Genomic DNA, 15,428 nt, shown 5'->3' on the forward strand with positions numbered 1-15,428 from the left:
TATAGGTACTGTAAATACCCCAATTCATGTTGTTCTGTCAATGTTCTCTATATAGTACTGTAAATACCCCAATTCATGTTATTTCCTCTTCCAATGTTCTCTGCCTATATAGTACTGTAAATACCCAGATTCATGTTGTTCTGTTCAATGTTCTCTGCCCTATATAGTACTGTAAATACCCCAATTCATGTTGTTCTGTTCAATGTTTCTCTGCCTATATAGTACTGTAAATACCCCAATTCATGTTGTTCTGTTCAATGTTCTCTGCCTATATAGTACTGTAAATACCCCAATTCATGTTGTTCTATTCAATGTTCTCTACCTATATAGTACTGTAAATACCCCAATTCATGTTGTTCTGTTCAATGTTCTCTGCCTATATAGTACTGTAAATACCCCAATTCATGTTGTTCTGTTCAATGTTCTCTGCCTATATAGTACTGTAAATACCCCCAATTCATGTTGTTCTGTTCAATGTTCTCTGCCTATATAGTACTGTAAATACCCCAATTCATGTTGTTCTGTTCAATGTTCTCTGCCTATATAGTACTGTAAATACCCCAATTCATGTTGTTCTGTTCAATCTTCTCTACCTATATAGTACTGTAAATACCCCAATTCATGTTGTTCTGTTCAATGTTCTCTACCTATATAGTACTTGTAAATACCCCAATTCATGTTGTTCTGTTCAATGTTCTCTGCCTATATAGTACTGTAAATACCCCAATTCATGTTGTTCTGTTCAATGTTCTCTACCTATATAGTACTGTAAATACCCCAATTCATGTTGTTCTGTTCAATGTTCTCTACCTATATAGTACTGTAAATACCCCAATTCATGTTGTTCTGTTCAATGTTCTCTGCCTGTATAGTACTGTAAATACCCCAATTCATGTTGTTTTGTTCAATGTTCTCTACCTATATAGTACTGTAAATACCCCAATTCATGTTGTTCTGTTCAATGTTCTCTGCCTATATAGTACTGTAAATACCCCAATTCATGTTGTTCTGTTCAATGTTCTCTACCTATATAGTACTGTAAATACCCCAATTCATGTTGTTCTGTTCAATGTTCTCTACCTATATAGTACTGTAAATACCCCAATTCATGTTGTTCTGTTCAATGTTCTCTGCCTATATAGTACTGTAAATACCCCAATTCATGTTGTTCTGTTCAATGTTCTCTACCTATATAGTACTGTAAATACCCCAATTCATGTTGTTCTGTTCAATGTTCTCTACCTATATAGTACTGTAAATACCCCAATTCATGTTGTTCTGTTCAATGTTCTCTGCCTATATAGTACTGTAAATACCCCAATTCATGTTGTTCTGTTCAATGTTCTCTGCCTATATAGTACTGTAAATACCCCAATTCATGTTGTTCTGTTCAATGTTCTCTACCTATATAGTACTGTAAATACCCCAATTAATGTTGTTCTGTTCAATGTTCTCTACCTATATAGTACTGTAAATACCCCAATTCATGTTGTTCTGTTCAATGTTCTCTGCCTATATAGTACTGTAAATACCCCAATTCATGTTGTTCTGTTCAATGTTCTCTACCTATATAGTACTGTAAATACCCCAATTCATGTTGTTCTGTTCAATGTTCTCTACCTATATAGTACTGTAAATACCCCAATTCATGTTGTTCTGTTCAATGTTCTCTGCCTATATAGCCCTGTAAATACCCCAATTCATGTTGTTCTGTTCAATGTTCTCTGCCTATATAGTACTGTAAATACCCCAATTCATGTTGTTCTGTTCAATGTTCTCTACCTATATAGTACTGTAAATGCCCCAATTCATGTTGTTCTGTTCAATGTTCTCTGCCTATATAGTACTGTAAATACCCCAATTCATGTTGTTCTGTTCAATGTTCTCTGCCTGTATAGTACTGTAAATACCCCAATTCATGTTGTTCTGTTCAATGTTCTCTACCTATATAGTACTGTAAATACCCCAATTCATGTTGTTCTGTTCAATGTTCTCTACCTATATAGTACTGTAAATACCCCAATTCATGTTGTTCTGTTCAATGTTCTCTGCCTATATAGTACTGTAAATACCCCAATTCATGTTGTTCTGTTCAATGTTCTCTACCTATATAGTACTGTAAATACCCCAATTCATGTTGTTCTGTTCAATGTTCTCTGCCTGTATAGTACTGTAAATACCCCAATTCATGTTGTTCTGTTCAATGTTCTCTGCCTGTAAATAATTCATGTTGTTCTGTTCAATGTTCTCTACCCCTGTAAAATTCATGTTGTTCTGTTCAATGTTCTCTGCCTATATAGTACTGTAAATACCCCAATTCATGTTGTTCTGTTCAATGTTCTCTACCTATATAGTACTGTAAATACCCCAATTCATGTTGTTCTGTTCAATGTTCTCTACCTATATAGTACTGTAAATACCCCAATTCATGTTGTTCTGTTCAATGTTCTCTACCTATATAGTACTGTAAATACCCCAATTCATGTTGTTCTGTTCAATGTTCTCTGCCTATATAGTACTGTAAATACCCCAATTCATGTTGTTCTGTTCAATGTTCTCTACCTATATAGTACTGTAAATACCCCAATTCATGTTGTTCTGTTCAATGTTCTCTGCCTATATAGTACTGTAAATACCCCAATTCATGTTGTTCTGTTCAATGTTCTCTACCTATATAGTACTGTAAATACCCCAATTCATGTTGTTCTGTTCAATCATGTTGTTCTGTTCTCTCTACCTATATAGTACTGTAAATACCCCAATTCATGTTGTTCTGTTCAATGTTCTCTGCCTATATAGTACTGTAAATACCCCAATTCATGTTGTTCTGTTCAATGTTCTCTACCTATATAGTACTGTAAATACCCCAATTCATGTTGTTCTGTTCAATGTTCTCTACCTATATAGTACTGTAAATACCCCAATTCATGTTGTTCTGTTCAATGTTCTCTACCTATATAGTACTGTAAATACCCCAATTCATGTTGTTCTGTTCAATGTTCTCTACCTATATAGTACTGTAAATACCCCAATTCATGTTGTTCTGTTCAATGTTCTCTACCTATATAGTACTGTAAATACCCCAATTCATGTTGTTCTGTTCAATGTTCTCTACCTATATAGTACTGTAAATACCCCAATTCATGTTGTTCTGTTCAATGTTCTCTACCTATATAGTACTGTAAATACCCCCAATTCATGTTGTTCTGTTCAATGTTCTCTACCTATATAGTACTGTAAATACCCCAATTCATGTTGTTCTGTTCAATGTTCTCTACCTATATAGTACTGTAAATACCCCAATTCATGTTGTTCTGTTCAATGTTCTCTACCTATATAGTACTGTAAATACCCAATTCATGTTGTTCTGTTCAATGTTCTCTGCCTATATAGTACTGTAAATACCCCAATTCATGTTGTTCTGTTCAATGTTCTCTACCTATATAGTACTGTAAATACCCCAATTCATGTTGTTCTGTTCAATGTTCTCTACCTATATAGTACTGTAAATACCCCAATTCATGTTGTTCTGTTCAATGTTCTCTGCCTATATAGTACTGTAAATACCCCAATTCATGTTGTTTGTTCTGTTCAATGTTCTCTGCCTATATAGTACTGTAATACCCCAATTCATGTTGTTCTGTTCAATGTTCTCTATAGTACTGTAAATACCCCAATTCATGTTGTTCTGTTCAATGTTCTCTACCTATATAGTACTGTAAATACCCCAATTCATGTTGTTCTTTTCAATGTTCTCTGCCTGTATAGTACTGTAAATACCCCAATTCATGTTGTTCTGTTCAATGTTCTCTACCTATATAGTACTGTAAATACCCCAATTCATGTTGTTCTGTTCAATGTTCTCTGCCTATATAGTACTGTAAATACCCCAATTCATGTTGTTCTGTTCAATGTTCTCTGCCTATATAGTACTGTAAATACCCCAATTCATGTTGTTCTGTTCAATGTTCTCTACCTATATAGTACTGTAAATACCCCAATTCATGTTGTTCTGTTCAATGTTCTCTACCTATATAGTACTGTAAATACCCCAATTCATGTTGTTCTGTTCAATGTTCTCTGCCTATATAGTACTGTAAATACCCCAATTCATGTTGTTCTGTTCAATGTTCTCTACCTATATAGTACTGTAAATACCCCAATTCATGTTGTTCTGTTCAATGTTCTCTACCTATATAGTACTGTAAATACCCCAATTCATGTTGTTCTGTTCAATGTTCTCTGCCTATATAGTACTGTAAATACCCCAATTCATGTTGTTCTGTTCAATGTTCTCTGCCTATATAGTACTGTAAATACCCCAATTCATGTTGTTCTGTTCAATGTTCTCTGCCTATATAGTACTGTAAATACCCCAATTCATGTTGTTCTGTTCAATGTTCTCTACCTATATAGTACTGTAAATACCCCAATTCATGTTGTTCTGTTCAATGTTCTCTGCCTATATAGTACTGTAAATACCCCAATTCATGTTGTTCTGTTCAATGTTCTCTGCCTATATAGTACTGTAAATACCCCAATTCATGTTGTTCTGTTCAATGTTCTACCTATATAGTACTGTAAATACCCCAATTCATGTTGTTCTGTTCAATGTTCTCTGCCTGTATAGTACTGTAAATACCCCAATTCATGTTGTTCTGTTCAATGTTCTCTGCCTGTATAGTACTGTAAATACCCCAATTCATGTTGTTCTGTTCAATGTTCTCTGCCTATATAGTACTGTAAATACCCCAATTCATGTTGTTCTGTTCAATGTTCTCTACCTATATAGTACTGTAAATACCCCAATTCATGTTGTTCTGTTCAATGTTCTCTACCTATATAGTACTGTAAATACCCCAATTCATGTTGTTCTGTTCAATGTTCTCTACCTATATAGTACTGTAAATACCCCAATTCATGTTGTTCTGTTCAATCTTCTCTACCTATATAGTACTGTAAATACCCCAATTCATGTTGTTCTGTTCAATGTTCTCTACCTATATAGTACTGTAAATACCCCAATTCATGTTGTTCTGTTCAATGTTCTCTGCCTATATAGTACTGTAAATACCCCAATTCATGTTGTTCTGTTCAATGTTCTCTGCCTATATAGTACTGTAAATACCCCAATTCATGTTGTTCTGTTCAATGTTCTCTGCCTATATAGTACTGTAAATACCCCAATTCATGTTGTTCTGTTCAATGTTCTCTACCTATATAGTACTGTAAATACCCCAATTCATGTTGTTCTGTTCAATGTTCTCTGCCTATATAGTACTGTAAATACCCCAATTCATGTTGTTCTGTTCAATGTTCTCTACCTATATAGTACTGTAAATACCCCAATTCATGTTGTTCTGTTCAATGTTCTCTACCTATATAGTACTGTAAATACCCCAATTCATGTTGTTCTGTTCAATGTTCTCTACCTATATAGTACTGTAAATACCCCAATTCATGTTGTTCTGTTCAATGTTCTCTGTAGTACTGTAAATACCCCAATTCATGTTGTTCTGTTCAACTCTACCTATAAGTACTGTAAATACCCCAATTCATGTTGTTCTGTTCAATGTTCTCTACCTATATAGTACTGTAAATACCCCAATTCATGTTGTTCTGTTCAATGTTCTCTACCTATATAGTACTGTAAATACCCCAATTCATGTTGTTCTGTTCAATGTTCTCTACCTATATAGTACTGTAAATACCCCAATTCATGTTGTTCTGTTCAATGTTCTCTGCCTATATAGTACTGTAAATACCCCAATTCATGTTGTTCTGTTCAATGTTCTCTACCTATATAGTACTGTAAATACCCCAATTCATGTTGTTCTGTTCAATGTTCTCTGCCTATATAGTACTGTAAATACCCCAATTCATGTTGTTCTGTTCAATGTTCTCTGCCTATATAGTACTGTAAATACCCCAATTCATGTTGTTCTGTTCAATGTTCTCTACCTATATAGTACTGTAAATACCCTTCTCTACTCTAAAGCAAAACTCTACTTCCGTGATGCCATAAGCCATTCCTTTTTATGAACTAGTCTGTATATATACAGTCCCTTCCAAAGTATTGGCTCCCCTTAACTTCTTCCACATGTTGTTGTGTTACAGCTTGAATTTAAAATGGATTAAATAGAGATTTTTGGTCACTGGCCTACAAACAATACCACAATGTCAAAGAGGAATTTTTACATATGAATTACAAATGAAAAGCTGAAATGTGTTGAGTCAATAAGTATTCAACACCTTTGTTATGGCAAGCCTAAATAAACTAAAAAGTCCAAATTTGCTTAATAAGTCACACAATGGACCCAGATTCAACCACAAAGATCAGGTTTTCCAAGGCCTCGCAAAGAGGGGCACCTATTTAAAACAGTTACAGAGTTTATGAGCTGTGATAGGAGAACACTGAGGATGGATCAACATTGTAGTTACACCACAATACTAACCTAATCAACAGAGTGAATTAGGAGGAAGCCTGGCAGAATACAAATGTTCCTAAATATGCATCCTGTTTGCAGTAAGGCACTAAAGTAAAACTACAAAAAAATGTGGCAAAGAAATTACCTTTATGTCCTGGATACAAAGTGTTATGTTTGGGGAAAATCCAACAGAACACATCCCTGAGTATCACTCTTCATATTTTCAAGCATGGTGGTGGCTGCATCATGTTATGGGTATGTTTGTGATCGGCAATGACTAAGGGAGTATTTTTTAGGATAAAAAGAAACAGAATAGAGCTAAGCACAGTCAAAATCCTAGAGGAAAACCTGTTTCAGTCTGCTTTCCAACAGACAGCAGGGCAATAACTTAAAACACAAGGCCAAATAAACAGTGGAGTTGCTTACCAAGATAACGTTGAATGTTCCTGAGTGGCCTAGTTACAGTTTTGACAGAGCTTCAAGAACTTCTAAAAAGAATGTGCAAATATTGTACAATCCAAAGCTCTTACAGACTTACCCAGAAAGACTCAGACCTGTAATCGCCGCCAAAGGTGACTCTAACATGTAATGGGGTTGAGTACTTTTCTAATCAAGATATATTACTGTTTTGTTTTTCACAAATATTTTACAAATGTTAGAATTTTTCTTCCAGTTTGACATTACAGAATATTTAGTGTAGATCGTTGACAAAAAAAGACAATGAAATACATTTGAATCACTTTTTAACACAACAAAATGTGGGGAAAGTAAAGGGGTGTAATACCTTCTGAAGGCTCTGTAACAATCAATTGCGAATTGGACACAATTGCCCCATAAGCCACACATTCCCAATGCTGGTCATTAAAGTCCGGCTTTGATAGGGTCCAAATCTCACAATAACAACTGAACATCCATTGTTTGATGGGGTCAGGAGTTTAGTTCTGCGTCTGGGTCCAGTTCTAGTTCTGGGTCTGGGTCCTACCTGTTGGAAGCAGGCCTGCACCAGGTTTTCAGGGAACAGGTTCCTGATGAGGTCCAGGAAGGCGTCCAGACTGCTGACCTCCTGGTTCTTGGGGGCCGTGTCCTGCTCCTGACTGCTCCTGAGTTTGGGGTTTCCCCGGTGGATCCCCAGGACCAGGATGACCCCAGGATGGCAGCTATGACCGTAGTGGACATGTAGTAGACCATGGCCCTGGAGCCCATCCTCCCACTGGAACGAGCATCCAGACCAGCCAGACCTGGGAGGGAGAGAGGAACTGATGAGCAGGGCACCTTCCACCTGCGTGTGTGTGTGTGTGTGTGTGTGTGTGTGTGTGTGTGTGTGTGTGTCCACAATCATCTGTGTGTGTGTGCGTGTGCGTGTGCGTGTGCGTGTGCGTGTGCGTGTGCGTGTGCGTAAACAAAGTGCGTGGTGTGTGTGTGTGTATGTGTGTGTGTGTGTGTGTGTGTGTGTGTGTGTGTGTGTGTGTGTGTGTGTGTGTGTGTGTGTGGGTGTGTTTAACTATATTCTTGTGGGAACCAGACGTTCCAACAGGAATAGTCAACAAACACAAATTTGACCACCTGGGGACATTCTGTTAGTCCGCACGAGGTCAACTGGGAATTTAGGGGTTTAGGGTTAAGGTTAGATTTAGTGCTACGGTTAGAATTAGGAGTTAGGGTAAGTTTTAAGGTTAAGGTTTTTGGGTTAAGGTTAGGGTTAGGGTTAGGGTTAAGGTTAGGGTTATGGTTAAGGTTAGGATTAGGGTAAGGGTAAGAGTACAGGTTAGGGTAAGGGTTAGGTTTAGGGTTAGGGGTTAGGGAAAATAGGATTTTGAATGTGATGGAATTGTGTGTCCCCACAAGGTTAGCTGTATAAGACTGTGTGTGTGTGTGTGTGTGTGTGTGTGTGTGTGTGTGTGTGTGTGTGTGTGTGTGTGTGTGTGTGTGTGTGTGTGTGTGTGTGTGTGTGTGTGTGTGTGTGTGTGTGTGTGTGTGTGTGTACTACAACAGTGTACCTGTGATGAGGCTGGAGATGATGAGGGGCAAGATGAGCATCTTCAGCATCCTCATGAGGATGTCTCCAGGAAAGGACACCAGCATCAGGGTGTTGGGGTCTGTAATAGAAACATACCGCAGCAGCATCCCAAACAGCGACCCCGCTATTACACCTGTTACAGTTCACAGAGGAGAGGAGTAAGCACAACAGCCACACAATGGTTTCCTCTGTCACCCTTACAGCTTCCGTGAGAGCACAGAGAGAAGAGATTCCAGTGAAACGCTTCAGAAGAGCATTTCGAGAGGGTTTATAATCACAGCGTCTTATGTGTAGATTGATGAGGGAATTAAAAAATTAAAATCAATTTTAGAATAAGGCTCTAACTTAACAAAATGTGGAAAAAATGTAAGGGGTCTTTATACTTTCCGAATGCACTGTATGTACTAACTATATTTTTGATATGTAACTACGGTGAAGAAAACAAAGAGAGAATTGCCATGGGTGTAAAATGTGTGCGAGAAAGCTGTAAAAAAATAAGAGAGAAAGTTTGTTATTGTCGTCCGAAGAGGGGGATGGGCAAATAAAACATTTAATAAAATGTTTATATATAAAAAATTGTTAGCAAGCACAGGTAATACAGAGAGCTGAAATGCAGCGTAACACTTTATAACCACTGAAGGCAATGAAATAATTGATTTCCTGACAGTTGACCACCATGAAGCGAGGTAGGCACCTACCCAGTATAGTGAGGACGAGCAGTGAGTTTCGGATGAGGAAGCCACAGTATGTTCCCAAGAAACTATTGGGAAGTTTGGGTTCTAACAAATCCAACACTCCAGCTCCAACAATGGGTGGTTCATCATAATGGGCCTTGTTAGACTGGTGGACTGGCTGCTGATTCGTCATCCTGTCTCTGGTAGAGAGGGAGACAGTGAGAGAGGGAGGTGTACTGTGACAACACATCTGCCTGGTCAGAAAACAGCCCCATGCCTATTCCTCTGGTGTAAGCATCACAGTGGCTCCCCTTAGCCTTTCTATTGGCTTGGGGAAACGTACACCATATTGTTGTCTTACACCTGGTTCCTTGAGATCTGCAAAGACAGAGGGGGAATAGGCAAGGAGTTGTTTTCAGACCAGTTTAACACCATCACCATACCAAGGAATGACCGAAACCGTTGGGTGCTGTTGACGAAGATGAGTAACATAGATCTGACAGTTCTGATAAATGTCATTACATTGAGAAGGAATGTACCCACAACCTGAATAATACAGGATATGGAGGTGGAGAAAGAAGGATGGAAAACAGTTGGGAGAGAGACGGAGAGAGACGGAGAGAGACGGAGAGAGACGGAGAGAGACGGAGTGAGACGGAGAGAGACGGAGAGATACGGAGAGAGACGGAGAGAGACGGAGAGAGACGGAGAGATACGGAGAGAGACGGAGAGAGACGGAGAGAGACGGAGGGAGACGGAGAGAGACGGAGAGAGACGGAGAGATACGGAGAGAGACGGAGAGAGACGGAGAGAGACGGAGGGAGACGGAGAGAGACGGAGAGAGACGGAGAGACACGGAGAGAGACGGAGAGAGACGGAGAGATACGGAGAGAGACGGAGAGAGACGGAGGGAGATGAGATGGAGAGAGACGGAGAGAGACGGAGAGAGACGGAGAGATATGGAGAGAGACGGAGAGAGACGGAGAGAGACGGAGGGAGACGGAGAGAGACGGAGAGAGACGGAGGGAGACGGAGAGAGAGACGGAGAGAGACGGAGATACGGAGAGAGACGGAGGGAGACGAGAGGGAGACGGACGGACAGACGGAGGGAGATGAGATGGAGAGAGACGGAGACGGAGAGATGGAGAGAGACGGGAGAGACGGAGAGATACGGAGGGAGAGAGAGACGGAGAGACGGAGAGAGACGGAGAGAGACGGAGAGAGACGGAGGAGAGAGACGGAGAGAGACGAGAGAGAGAGACGGAGAGACACGGAGGGAGACACGGAGAGAGACGGAGAGATACGGAGGGAGACGGAGAGAGACGGAGAGAGACGGAGAGAGACGAGACGGAGGGAGACGAGAGGGAGACGGAGAGAGACGGAGAGAGACGGAGAGACACAGAGAGACACGGAGAGAGACGGAGAGAGACGGAGGGAGACGGAGAGAGACGGAGAGAGACGGAGGGAGACGGAGAGAGACGGAGAGAGACGGAGAGAGACGGAGGGAGACGGAGAGACACGGAGAGACACGGAGAGAGACGGAGAGATACGGAGAGAGACGGAGAGAGACGGAGGGAGATGAGATGGAGAGAGACGGAGAGAGATGGAGGGAGACGGAGAGAGACGGAGAGAGACGGAGGGAGACGGAGAGAGACGGAGAGAGACGGAGAGAGACGGAGAGAGACGGAGAGAGACGGAGGGAGACGGAGAGAGACGGAGAGAGACGGAGGGAGACGGAGAGAGACGGAGAGAGACGGAGGGAGATGGAGAGAGACGGAGGGAGACGGAGAGAGACGGAGAGAGACGGAGAGAGACGGAGTTAGAAAGCACTCTGACAATCATCTGAGAGTCATGTCATAGGAATGATCAACGATAATCTGACAATGTGAGTGATGGTGCACAATTCTATTCAAGTCAACCAGAGAATCACCGAAGTCACCCCCTAAACCAAACCCCCCACTTCTACCAGAGAAGGAACATCCAGCCTAACATCAGATATCAGACTAGACAGGTTCAAACATCGTCAAAACAATAGGTGGACATGCAATCCAAATAAGACCTTTACATAAAAGCACCAATATTATCTAAGCAATTTAAATCTGATCAGGTTTGATACATTCTAATAATATTCAACTAATAACGACTCAGTCTGCCTCGTCTGTCTGTTCCAGTGTTCCAATGCTGTGACCAGCAGCACCAGCTCCAACAGAGTGTAGAGAGGGATGATGAATCCCACTCCCACCAGAGATAAACACATCTGGAGAGCAACATGGCGGTGTGTGAAGTCAGCGTCAGGAACCTGAGTGGCACATTTACAAACAGACAGCCTCCGCTGGACAATCGCACATGATTATAATTCATCAGCCATGCAGATGGCATTTCTACATGAGGAAGAATAGAGAAAACCCTCACAAAAATGCACGTAGACCAGTCTAGTCTAACCTCCTTCTATTCCCTCTCTCCTTCCCTCTTTCCTCCTCCACTCTCTATGGACCTCACCATTTGACCTCTGTTCATCAGCTTGTCTTCATCTGTCGTTTAAAGTCCAACAACAGTTGCTGCCCGGGCATAAAGAGGGATTGCCAGCAAATGCAACCCAAAAAATGGGGGGAGGGGAATCTCTTAGCAAGTTTCGATAGCAGACCGATATAATCCCTTGTGAACTGTGCGATGGGGGGAAGGGGAGGGGCGGAGGGGGCTCCCTGTTTCTGTTACTGTACCAATCCTCTTTACAAAATTCATTTCATTCTTAACATTAAGAACAATGTTTACAAACATCCTGGAGACAATGTACTGTACTCCAATTACCCAGCAGTCCTACTGTTGGAGTGTGAGTCAGGAACCCCACCATGATCTGATGAACTGTAGAATCACTGTACTATCAGAAATGCACAGAGTAAACCAATGAACACACAGAGTGTTTATGTGCATCCCAAATTGCAATCTTTTCTCTATATAGTGTACAATTGACCCAGGCCCATAGGGCTCTGGCCAAAAGTAGTGCACTATAAAGGGAAAGGGTGCCATTTGGGACACAGATCTCATTGCCAATACTTTGTTCAGTAGGATGGCAGTGCCAAGTCTACAGCCCAGGTTTACAGCTCTTAGGATGGGTATTAAGACCTTGAAGGAGGTCAGACAGAGGACCCGACCCCATAGAATGACATATACAGTAGGAATTGAATAAGATCTCTATGCCTGATCCACTGTCCTACCAAACGTCAGGATGCATCCTGCATCATGTAATGAGGATATATCCTGAAGATTGAACAGTGCATAAATTGCAATGACATGCTCAATGACCTGTAGCCTGCTGTAGCCGTGTTGCAAATCCATTTTCTTCCCTAGACTAAGGGATTATTTTCCGTCTCTAGGAAATGTAGGAATGGCCTGAACAGTGGGATTGGGAGCAAGCCTCCAAGGCTCCAACAGACCGACACAGAAAACAGTCCACATGTAACTCTGGACCAGAGCTAGCCTCCAATAGACCAACAGTGAAGAAAGTCCACATGTAAGTCTGGACCAGAGCTAGCCTCCAATAGACCAACAGTGAAGAAAGTCCACATGTAAGTCTGGACCAGAGCTAGCCTCCAATAGACCAACAGTGAAGAAAGTCCACATGTAAGTCTGTACCAGAGCTAGCCTCCAATAGACCAACAGTGAAGAAAGTCCACATGTATGTCTGGACCAGAGCTAGCCTCCAATAGACCAACAGGGAAGAAAGTCCACATGTATGTCTGGACCAGAGCTAGCCTCCAATAGACCAACAGTGAAGAAAGTCCACATGTAAGTCTGGACCAGAGCTAGCCTCCAATAGACCAACAGGGAAGAAAGTCCACATGTATGTCTGGACCAGAGCTAGCCTCCAATAGACCAACAGTGAAGAAAGTCCACATGTAACCCTGGACCAGAGCTAGCCTCCAATAGACCAACAGGGAAGAAAGTCCACATGTAACCCTGGACCAGAGCTAGCCTCCAATAGACCAACAGTGAATATAGTCCACATGTAACCCTGGACCAGAGCTATCCTCCAATAGACCAACAGGGAAGAAAGTCCACATGTAACCCTGGACCAGAGCTAGCCTCCAATAGACCAACAGTGAATATAGTCCACATGTAACCCTGGACCAGAGCTAGCCTCCAATAGACCAACAGTGAATATAGTCCACATGTAACCCTGGACCAGAGCTAGCCTCCAATAGACCAACAGGGAAGAAAGTCCACATGTAACCCTGGACCAGAGCTAGCCTCCAATAGACCAACAGTGAATATAGTCCACATGTAACCCTGGACCAGAGCTATCCTCCAATAGACCAACAGGGAAGAAAGTCCACATGTAACCCTGGACCAGAGCTAGACTCCAATAGACCAACAGTGAATATAGTCCACATGTAACCCTGGACCAGAGCTAGCCTCCAATAGACTTAAAGGGAAGATAGTCCCCATGTAACCCTGGACCAGAGCTATCCTCCAATAGACTTAAAGGGAAGATAGTCCACATGTAACCCTGGACCAGAGCTAGCCTCCAATAGACTTAAAGGGAAGATAGTCCACATGTAACCCTGGACCAGAGCTATCCTCCAATAGACTTAAAGGGAAGATAGTCCACATGTAACCCTGACCCAGAGCTATCCTCCAATAGACTTAAAGGGAAGATAGTCCACATGTAACCCTGGACCAGAGCTATCCTCCAATAGACTTAAAGGGAAGATAGTCCACATGTAACCCTGGACCAGAGCTATCCTCCAATAGACTTAAAGGGAAGATAGTCCACATGTAACCCTGGACCAGAGCTAGTCTACAACAGACGACACGGAAGATAGTCCACATGTAACCCTGGACCAGAGCTAGCCTCCAACAGACGACACGGAAGATAGTCCACATGTAACCCTGGACCAGAGCTATCCTCCAATAGACTTAAAGGGAAGATAGTCCACATGTAACCCTGGACCAGAGCTATCCTCCAATAGACTTAAAGGGAAGATAGTCCACATGTAACCCTGGACCAGAGCTATCCTCCAATAGACCAACCGGGAAGATAGTCCACATGTAACCCTGGACCAGAGCTAGTCTACAACAGACGACACGGAAGATAGTCCACATGTAACCCTGGACCAGAGCTAGCCTCCAACAGACGACACGGAAGATAGTCCACATGTAACCCTGGACCAGAGCTAGCCTCCAATAGACTTAAAGGGAAGATAGTCCACATGTAACCCTGGACCAGAGCTAGTCTCCAACAGACGACACGGAAGATAGTCCACATGTAACCCTGGACCAGAGCTATCCTCCAATAGACCAACAGGGAAGAAAGTCCACATGTAACCCTGGACCAGAGCTAGCCTCCAATAGACCAACAGTGAATATAGTCCACATGTAACCCTGGACCAGAGCTAGCCTCCAACAGACTTAAAGGGAAGACAGTTAACATGTAGCTCTGGACCAGAGCTAGCCTAAAATACACCAACAGGGAAAAAAGTCCACATGTAGCTCTGGACCAGAGCTAGTCTAAAATACACCAACAGGGAAAAAAGTCCACATGTCGCTCTGGACCAGAGCTAGTCTAAAATACACCAACAGGGAAAAAAGTCCACATGTCGCTCTGGACCAGAGCTAGTCTAAAATACACCAACAGGGAAAAAAGTCCACATGTCGCTCTGGACCAGAGCTAGCCTCCAATATCATAATCTCAGCACCCAGAACAGTATCTTGAATGCAGGCTTGCTAGCTATATGATTGTCAGTCTTTTACAAGATACTATATACATAAAAGCAGACAGTCAATGGGATTACACTGTTAAATCAGAGCCCTTACGGTAAATCCAGGATTTGGTCAAACATGACAGAGATATTACAACCTTGGCAGGTAGGTTCAAAGGCCATGATCTCTCTGAGAAGAAAGCTACAGTATTCCTCAGGAAAAGGCTTTAGGGAAGCACTCAGAACAGAAACATGTGTTAGAAATGAACATAAAGCACCAGGGATGAAGGAGGATACTTCAAAGACAGCAAGTCTCAACGGGAAAGAAAGCTGTAATCCTTACTGGCAGGGGTGTTACTGGCAGTGGTGATTTTCTTTACGTGTCGTGCCATGTTGAGCTCTCCTGGATCAGCAAGAAGACCAGAGTGAAACTAGTTCCATGCATCCAGATTCCAGAGATACTCACATCCCCTGAATGGTCATGCCAGTCTAGTCAGGACAGCTAATCTCTCTCTCTTCTCTTTCTCTTTTAGGAGGAGAGACTTACATCACCATAGTATGTAATCCAATATCGCTGAGCTATCAATGCACATATTAACATTGGATCTGA

General features: G+C 41.8%; 1 pseudogene; it reads right to left on the reverse strand.

The window, feature by feature from the left end:
• LOC127929944 (excitatory amino acid transporter 2-like) overlaps nucleotides 1-15,138 on the reverse strand; it is a 48,720-nt pseudogene extending 33,582 nt beyond the window's left edge.
• Between the last annotated feature and the right edge of the window lie 290 nt (nucleotides 15,139-15,428).

Source organism: Oncorhynchus keta, chromosome 5, assembly GCF_023373465.1.
Source record: "Oncorhynchus keta strain PuntledgeMale-10-30-2019 chromosome 5, Oket_V2, whole genome shotgun sequence".
NCBI classification, from domain to species: Eukaryota; Metazoa; Chordata; class Actinopteri; order Salmoniformes; family Salmonidae; genus Oncorhynchus; species Oncorhynchus keta.